This window comes from Babylonia areolata, chromosome 21 (assembly GCF_041734735.1).
Source record: "Babylonia areolata isolate BAREFJ2019XMU chromosome 21, ASM4173473v1, whole genome shotgun sequence".
In the NCBI taxonomy this organism is placed as follows: domain Eukaryota; kingdom Metazoa; phylum Mollusca; class Gastropoda; order Neogastropoda; family Buccinidae; genus Babylonia; species Babylonia areolata.
The window spans coordinates 29449848-29459847 of NC_134896.1; positions in this window are offsets into that span (position 1 = coordinate 29449848).

The following is a 10000-nucleotide window of genomic DNA, read 5'->3' on the forward strand; positions in this document are numbered from 1 at the left end:
TGGATGTTGGATGATGTGTGTATTGGACAAAGTTCCAGGAAAAAATCGCAATGCTCTAGACAAGAATTTGATTTTATTATGGACTGTTTTCGTTTCAGGAGGCCTAATTTGCGGCGAATATTAATTTTCAAAGTTTTTTTTCGTCTATGACGTGTTATATATATATATATATATATATATATATATATATATATCTGTGTGTGTGTGTGTGTGTTAAAATTGGTGTATTCCAGGTCGAGAAAATTTAAGCTTTCGTTTCGATTTCTAGCATGATGACAATCATTTGTTAGATAGCCTACAACTTTGAAATTAACGGAAGTGTAGATTAGATACAGTCTAGTTTCAAAGCTCCTCGTTCGAAGATTATACCGATATAAGAGGGGTTTTTTCCCCTCTTTTTTTCTTCTTCATTTTTTCCAAAAATAGCCCTCAATCCCCATAACCACACTGCCCCTCTCACCCCGTGTGTGTGTGTGTGTGTGTGTGTGTGTGTGTGTGTGTGTGTGTGAAGAATAGAGAGATATATAGATAAATAGATAGACAGATAGATAGGTATATGGTGAGTGCGTGCGTGTGATCCAGTCTAGTCTCAAAGCTCTGCATTCGAAGATTGTACATAATTATACAAGAATTTTTTCCATAACTCTTTCGGGGGATAGAACTGTGATGCAAGGGGAACAACTATGTTCGCCTCTGATGATCAGAGCCTGAAAAATGGCTCCCCCTTTACTAACCCGTGTGTGCGTGTGCGCGCGCGCGTGAGGTGCGTGTGTATGTGTGTGTGAAGAAATCATGTATGTATCTTCTGCTGGTGCTATGATCTAGAAACTCTCCAATCAAATAGCAAGCTGGCTTGTGTGCCGCTGCACAATAATCTCGCTCTTGCCAAAACGGCAATATACCTGGCCACATTGACTTGGGTTGCCACTCGGCAGTGCCAAAAAATCGATCATGCGGAGGTAGTCAGAAAACTGGCTGTCGGAGAACTCAGCAAAACAACTGGCAGGGAAAAAAGCCAGGCCTTTGGGGCCGAAAAGACCTGGCCTGGGACTCAGTAAAAGTAAACTAGGGTGGCATTCCGACTGTTTAAATCTTTGAATGGATATAAAGGGAAAATAATTAGAGCAAAAATCCTCCACTTGTCTACCCTCACGTTTTACAACAACAACAACAACAACAGCAACAACAACAATTTCGTTATTCAAATACCAGAAGCATTTCATCACCGTAAACACTGCTTCCAACACCACTGACAAAGCCGTTGAAAACGTGCTGTAGGCTATGCTCCAAAATCAAAATAGAGTCTGGGACAACAGAAAGGCTGACAAACTGATTATGGAGCAATCGAAAACAATAACCAGATTGCCAAATAGATTTTGGGGCAATAAATACTCAACAAATAGTAAAGAGTGTAACTCTCTCCATTCACAAGGTACACAACTTCAAGTCAGTGCTGCTTACGTTACCGATTCAGCTAGCACACAGGTGAATAAGTGGTTAATTTCCAATAGATACTGAAGCCGAGACTTAGAAACAAACTTTAAGAGCACTAGAAAGCTGTTCTCATAGAACAGTCTGAAGCAGCTCACAGCAGCTCACCAGACTGATCAATATAATCCGGAGAAACAGACAGCTACTCGCCAGGCTTGAACAGGCCAAATCGAAAATTCCGGGAGCAAATTTAGGACAGGGGGCATTTATTTCTGATAGTCATGTGATTGTCACGGTTCAGGTGACCTCAATTGAGGTCAATGCACGTCACGTTTGTTGTTGTCGTGTGTGTGCACCTATGCAGACGCAGTGTTTATGTGTAAAGGTCGATGAACTTGATAAACTGTTACTAAGCTGTCTGCATTATCCACGGTCCGATTCGATGGGATTGGAACAATGGAACGGGTAGTGTCGTGTGAAACGTGCCAAAAATGTAAACGTGTTATTTAGCCTCATTATTTCTGGTCTTTTTCTTTAATGCCAGACCGATTTGTACTGAAAAAGACATGAAATGACGGTGTGCAGCTCATCCTTGTAATAATGAAGTATAAGATTTACTGAGGTACGTAAAATGCAAAATCACCTGCAACGACAAACAATAAGATTATGTACACGGAACATCCACAGGCGTGTGCAAAGAAAAAAAAAAAGTCCGACCGAATAGGATTGGAAAAAAAAAAAATTTCAAAGATGCCAGTGTGCAACTTATCCTTGTAATGATGTAGAAGATTTACTGAGGTCCGTAAAATGCAAAATCACCTGCAACGAGAAACAATATGTACAAGGAACATCCGCAGGCGTATGCAAAGAAGAAATGGTCGGTCTGGGACTGAAAAACATATTTTTGAAATGAATCTCATTATTGTAATAATGAGGTATAAGATTCACTGAGCTACGTGAAATGCAAAATCACCTGCAACGAGGAACAATATGCACAAAGAACATTCGTAGGTGTACGCAAAGAAAAAATTACAATTTTCTGGGGTCTTTGGTTCGCCTATTCCCGAATCACATGTTCGCGATTCGCTTGTCACTCAATTGGTGATCCCAGTTCGCCTATTCCCAATTCATCTTGGTTCTCAATTGCTGTGTGTGTCAGTGTGTGCGTGCCGTGCGCGCACGTGTGTCTGAGTATTCTAGAAGAATAACCAAAGCTCACTTTATTCATTGCTGGCCCAGTCTCCTGGTCTGGTCTCTAGATCGGCAATTTTTGACGTAGTAAAATGCGTCCACCTGTTTTGCTTTGGACATTGACAAAGTCTTATCCCCGGCACACTGGACTGTATTATATTCACTCAAGTCACTTTCGTTTCAGTGGGCTACTCATAACATTTCTTTCTTTCTCCCGAGTCTTCCCCCCCCCCCTCTCCTCTTTAAGTTATGTTCCGCTTCAATTTTACCATTTCACAACATCAGTATGATTAAACATTCACCGAGCAAACATTTCAATTAGTCTGTCAATGACTATCTCAAAAGTTGTCAACTTATGGACTACTCATAATATTTCGCAGTTTCAGTTTCTCAAGGAGGCGTCACTGCGTTCGAACAAATCTATATACGCTACACTACCTGCTATGCAGATGCCTGACCAGCAGCATAACTCAATGCGCTTAGTCAGGCCTTGAGTGCATGCATATAATTATTATATTTGTGTACCTATGAGAATCAGTGAATTTCTTCGCCAGAATGTTGCCATGGGTTCCTTTTCAGTGCGCCAAGTGCGTGCTGCACAGGGAACCTCGGGTTATCGTCTCATCCGAAAGACTAGACGCTCAGTTTGATTTTCCAGTCAAGCTTGGGAGAAAGGGTGAGAGCAGTATTCGAACCCAGACTCTCACGGACTCCGAGTCTGTATTGGCAGATGAGCGTCTTAACCATTCTGCCACCTTCCTCGTAAGAGAGATACAGAGACAGAGAGAGTACGCGAAACGGGAGTGGCGGGTAGGCGAAACTGGACAAAAAGTAAAGCTCTCATTTGGCCACTAAGGGTGGCGGCACGATTAAAGAATGTATATGAACGAGTAAGAAAAAAAAAGAATATTACTTTAATTATCATTTTGTGATTGAAATGGTACATTCACATCCATGCACACATAACCATGAAGTGTCTAATATCGAAAACAATGTTTAAATAAACTCCAAGATATGAAAATTAAGAAACTCCTCACCCAACTGAAAACCACAGGTTTCACTTGGGCTTCACATCAGTGGGCTTTACCAAGAAAGACAAGGGCCAGTGTGTTGCGTAAGTGGCCACCTATCTCTTGTCAAGTGGAGAACGATCCCCTGTCCCCAAGTAACTTGGGCAAAACCAAGTGGGTCTGGGTCGGACTCAGGTGGGCAGCCCAGCAAGGAAGAGTTGCATCCCCTGTCCCTAAGTAACTTGGGCAAACCCATGTGGGTCCCAGCTTCTAGATGGGCTTGATGCTGTCTGGGAAGGCGAAACGGGAATAGGACTACTCTCGGTTCGCCTACTTGTATGCATCATCAATGCAGCAGCAAGGCGAGTCATGTGTGTGTGTCACAGTGTGTGATGTGTGTGTGTGTGTGTGTGTGTGTGTGTGTACAGTGTGTGTGTGTGTGTGTGTGTGTGTACTGACAGAGAGAGAGAGGGAGAGAGAGACCGAAAGAGAGAGGGAAAATGGTGCAGTCACCCTTGGGCAAACAGCACTTGGTGCCGGTTTTCAAATTAACATCTAGCAACCAACGATATAAGCCACTCTTCACAACACATAGCAAATTACATAATAAATGACAATAAGAAAAAAAAAAGAAAAAAGAAAAAATTACTCGACGCATGACTTGTGAGTGGACAAGTGTGTGTTGTTATTCTTATTCAAATGCGGACAAACTCTACTGACCCCCGTTCCAAAGGGTATACATATATATATATATATATATATATATATATATATATATATATATATATAGTAGTGGCCTATGTGCCGATGTTTTCATTTGCATTCAGTTTGCCGCACAGATGGCATGGCACGTTGTCTTAGCTTGAAGGAAACAACCAAACATGGTGCTTAATCAAACAGAAAGGTGAAGGACCAAAAAATTGATGCACTTCTTTTTATATTTGTTTTCGGATCTTCACGTGCCCGGATGTCATGACCGGGAATTGCAGGGGTGGTGCCGTTGTTTGCACGGCAGCCCTTCCCACACCTTACTGTTCAATGAAAACATTGATCGATCGGTCGAGGCCAGAATCGATCTAACGCGGGTAGTTCAACTTCAGTGCTGGATTGATTCTCGATCCATCGTTCTATGCTCCTCCACGAAAACTGTACTTTCTGGGCCGGGGCAGCGTGTGTGGCCTCCCTTTGATCAAACGAAATCCTTGTTGTCAGTGTAAGCCGAGTGCAGTTCGGCGTCGAGGTCCGTCTCAGCCTTCTCTCACACACACACACACACACACACACACACACACACCATCTGTGTTTCACACGCATGCGCCATCTGTGTGTCCGTGTGTTTGACGGTCTGTGAGTTTGTGTTGGTGTCAGTGTGCGTGTATGTGTGCGTGAGTGTGTGCGTGCATGCGTCTCTGTCTGTCTTTCTGTCTCTGTCTCTGTTTCTCAGATAAGACTTGGTGTACTTCCTCACAATGATAATATCCATCGTTATAGCAATTCGGACTAGAAAAGATGCTGCCCCTTTAATCATAAAAAAAAACGAAAATAAATTGCCTTTTCTGTATGAATGTCCAGTGTATCAGTGCAGGATCAAAAATAAAATTTCTGAAAGCTTCAAAGAAAGTTCCCATTTGCATATTGCTTCAAGCAGACTATGACCCACATAGGCGCATTCTGTCTCAATATGCATTTCATGGTATCAAGAAAAGATCTCGTATGATCAATGGTGATTACTAAACTGATGCTTTCAATGATATTAATTCCAGACCTTCTCTATGATGTTTGACTGATTTGTTGATATTGGTGAACTGAACGTGTAAGATTATGATAAAGCTGCAAACATGATTTTAAAATGCTAAGGACATGTGAAATGTACATTATAAACATGTTTATTATTATCATGGTCTTCATAATTATTATCATTATCATAGTGTGTCAGTGTCAGTGTACTGATGTCAGTGTGCCGTGTGTGTGCAGTGTGTGTGTGTGTGTGCGCGCCCGCGTGTCAGTGTGTGCGCGCGCGCGTGCGTACGTGCGTGCGTGTGGATGTGTGCGCATACGTGTATGAGTGTGTGTGTGTGTGTGTGTGTGTGTGATCGTTAAAGAAGTTTGCCAACCCTTGAATTCTTGCCTGCTGAACGACAAACAGAATAACCGGCAACACATCCCCTGCGTCTTTTTATCAGCTTGTCCGATTCTGTTGAGATTTGCCAGCACGCGAACTCATATTATAACAATGTTCTTGCTGTTGATATGTTCAAGTTATCCAGATCATGTTGTACCCCCTCCGACCTCACCCCCCGACCCTCGACCGCACCAGACCCTGCCCCCCCCCCCCCCCCCCCAACCCCCGTCCCCCCCCCCTGCCCCCGCCCTTCCAGTGTGTTTATATAATAGCCTGATGCCGATGTACAATAAACCATTTATCTGGTCTGGTCTTCTCTCTCTGTCTCTCTCTCTGAGGGAAATTGTTGGGTGTATCTAGTAAATAAATAGATATATACAAAAAGAAGAAGACTGAAAGACGTTTACTGTAAACAGATATGGAATTGTGTGGGACGTGTCAGGGAGAATGATGTGAAGGATTTATCTCAAAGTTCGAAGACAGACCTATAGCTTCATCTGAGGAAACCTAACACTCAAAAGGGAAAATACTGAAAAAAATATGCGGATGATTTAGTTATAGTTTTAGAAGCATCTTACCCGCAGCAGAAAATACATATTACAGTCTGGCCAGGAACAGCTGTAACTGTGACATCCAAAGCACGGAGACGTGAGCTGCTTGATGGTGCCGAAGACTGGGAATGCACAGTTGACCTTCCAGAGGGGAAGAAACACCCGGAAATCATCAGCAAGAGCGGCATGAGATCTGACATCGTACTCTACTCCAATGCAACGAAACAAGCGATTCTAATTGTGCTCACTGTGCCAGCAGCTTGAGAGAATCTGGCTTCCAAGCCAAAGCCCTCGTCATAGAGAATGGTGCAAGAGGTTTTGTGAGCGCATCTGCCTACAGTCTCATGAAACAACTGTCGATTTCTGGCAGAGAGAGGACACGGGCTTTCCAGGCAATGGCAGAAGCAGCAGACTAGAGTTCCAGCTGGATCTGGACGAGGAGGAATGAAAGTAAACATCGTAAGGATTAAATTCCCCTGTTCTTAGGCGTACGATAGCTCAGTGGTTAAAACGTCTGCCAGAAAAGGTGACTCAGTCCTAAAGTGGCGACCACCCTGGAGGTGCGGGTTCGAACCTGCTGAGGACCAGGGGAAAAAAAGACAAAAGGCGGCAATACAAGAGCATCCAGGAATCATGACCTTGGTACGGCCCGGCCCCCTTAGAGTGTAAGGAGTTAAGGGCCGGAACACTTGACTGAGGGGGGATGGGGGGGGGGGGGGGGGGGGCTTCTTCTCTGAAGACCTTGAATTGTCCAGCTCTCCCAACAGTTTCTTATCACAGCAATGTGTCCAAAAGACACAGAATAAATCTCGCCAGACTGAAGTCGAGAACTCTAGGATTAGGCAACATGCTTATGAAATTGGTTTAAAACTGACCGACTGTCGCTACTCTTTCAAATGTGCAGTTTTTTGTTTGTTTGTTTGTTTGTTTTGTTTTTAAGGACGACGTAAATTTTCTGTTTCAGTGTAAAGCTTATAATGATATTCTCGAAAAAATGTGTTGTGCCAAGAGAGTATGCGCGCGGTTTGCACGACTATATCTTGTTTCAAAACAGTCATTGTGCGAGTCAGTTGGGCAACAGTAGTAATGATAATAATAATAATGATATGCAGGCTTATATAGCGCAGTACCTCCATCTCAAATGGGGCTCACCGCGCTTTACAATAAGATATATAAATATAAGACTAAATGACGTAAAAAAATATGTACAAAAAATAAAATGAAAATAAAATAGAATGAATAAATAGATAAACAGACATAGTCTCACATCACATTAGCTAAAATATACATATTTCAGACTATCTCACATCACACTGGCTAAAACCGATTTACATACTTCTAACTAAGTGACATACAAATATACAAATCATCACAGGCAATATCACAGCCTCACATCACATAGGCCCAAATCACAGCAAGACAAAAACATGTCACATTCACCCTAGTCAAAACATACACCAAGGAACCAGGCCTCACAGAACCACACCAAAAATCATCACAAATGAACACAAATCAACTCCAAGAGCACGCCCAGCGATCAAATCACAGCAGGTATATACAGATGGAAAAGCTCTACTCAGAAAGAAACAGCTTGAAAAGATGTGTTTTGAGTGCTCACTTGAATGCGGGTGTTGGGGTGTGACGAATGTGTGAGGGCAGAGAATTCCACTGTTTTGGTGCAACAAAAAAAAAGAACGTTCACCAAAAGTTCTTGTGCAAATTCTTGGAATGGATAGTGTGCGCTTGTCATTTTAGGAAAGAAATTGTCTAGATTGTGAACAGACAGAAAGTAGATCTGAAAGATAGACGAGACAAGAATCTGTGAAGAAATTGTGACAAAGAACTGAGAGTTTGTGTTGTATTCGTGCTTGAATGGGGAGCCAGTGAAGGAAAGCGAGTAGGGGAGTGACGTGTTGACGTTTCTTGGCCTTGAGTGTGAGTGGTGGTGCAGAGTTTTGAACTTTTTGATATTTGTGAACATAGTGTTTGGGGCAGTCACCAAGAAGAGCGTTTCCATAATCTGGTCTAGACAGGACAAAAGAACAAACCAAAACCAATGTCTTTGTGGCTTCAGTAATTAAGTCAGTCCATGGCCAACTTCCACCGCCACAGCTGTGAGAAAGAGCTGCAGGTTCAGCAATGAGTTATACGCTATGAAGGAGACCTGTTTAACTATCTCTTACCTTATCTATCTGGAGCTTGAAGTTCTGGGCTTCGGTACACATCGATCTAGTTTTGCTGTGTGTGGATGTATGAGGCCTCTCGTAGGCCTCTCTGCTGATCTTCAGCTTTGTCTGTCTGTTTGTCTGTCTCTGTTCTGCGTTTGTCTGTCTCGGTCTCGCTCTCGGTCTCTCTTTGTCTCTCTCACTCCCCCCCCCCCCTCTCTCTCTCTCTCTCTCTCTCTCTTGCATTTGGAGTTGATATCAAAATTTTTCTTTAATTAATTTAATTTTTCATCAGGAGATTAGAGTTTTTACGTTGTGTATATTCCTGCCTACTTATATGAAGTAGGCATATGCTTTCCAGCACATGATATAGTTAGCATAATTATGGAACAGCATGTAGGTGTTTGTCAGTTGTGTGCGGCAGTGCGCGCGCGACTGTGTGTATGTGTGTGTGTGTGGGGGGGGGGGGGTGTAGGGGCTGTTGGGGGTGTGTCAGTGGGTGTGTGTTGTGTTGTGTGACTATGTTTGTGAATGTGAGTGTGTCAGTATGTGTGTGTGTGTGTGTGTGTGTGTGTGTGTGTGTGTGTGTGTGTGTGTGTGATGTGTTATTGTATTGAATAGTGAACGGCTGAGGCATCACTCGACGGACATTCACGCTATCGTGTGATCAGGAATGCTGCTGTTTTTCTTTTCTCTCTCTCTATCTCTGTTACCTCTGTTTCATGTTCCTCGTGGCCCTGGCTAAGCCAGCTGTATGGAACTTATAACGTCACTGAGCCATAACGTAAACTGCAGCCCGGGGCCACCAGCTTGATGTGGAATGAAACAGAAGTTGATGTGATGCCATAATTACGCTCTTTCATCCCCGTGAATTGTCTCGGTAAATAATGAGTGCTTATCGGTATAAAAGGTCTCAGCTGGCTATACATGGCGGTACGGGACTGAAACTAGGACACTGATAGAACTAGTTATATAAGTCTGTTTTCAAATGACGGAGATAAATAGCACTGAATGTGCGTGCGTGCGTGTCACGGTGTGTGTGTGTGTGTGTGTGTGTGTGTGTGTGTGTGTGTGTGTGTGTGTGTGTGTTGTGGTGTGGTGGTGGTGGTGGTGGTGTGTGTGTGTGTGTGTGTGTGTGTGTGTGTGTTATGCGCCATGACTTCTTCATTTGATATTTTAGTTCACTGCACTCAGTCTTAAATTTTGGATGGTTTATGTTGAATTTTTTCCTATTTTTTGTACATGTTTGTGTTATACACCATATCACATTATTGTTCCTTTGTTATTATGTTTTTGCAGTCATTGTAAAGCTCCTTGAGCCAGCTGGGAGGCGCTTTATATTTGTATTTGTATTTCTTTTTATCACAACAGATTTTTCTGTGTGAAATTCGGGCTGCTCTCCCCAGGGAGAGCGCGTCGCTACACTACAGCGCCACCCATTTTTTTTGTATTTTTTCCTGCGTGCAGTTTTATTTGTTTTTCCTATCGATGTGGGTTTTTCTACAGAATTTTGCCAGGAACAACCCTTTT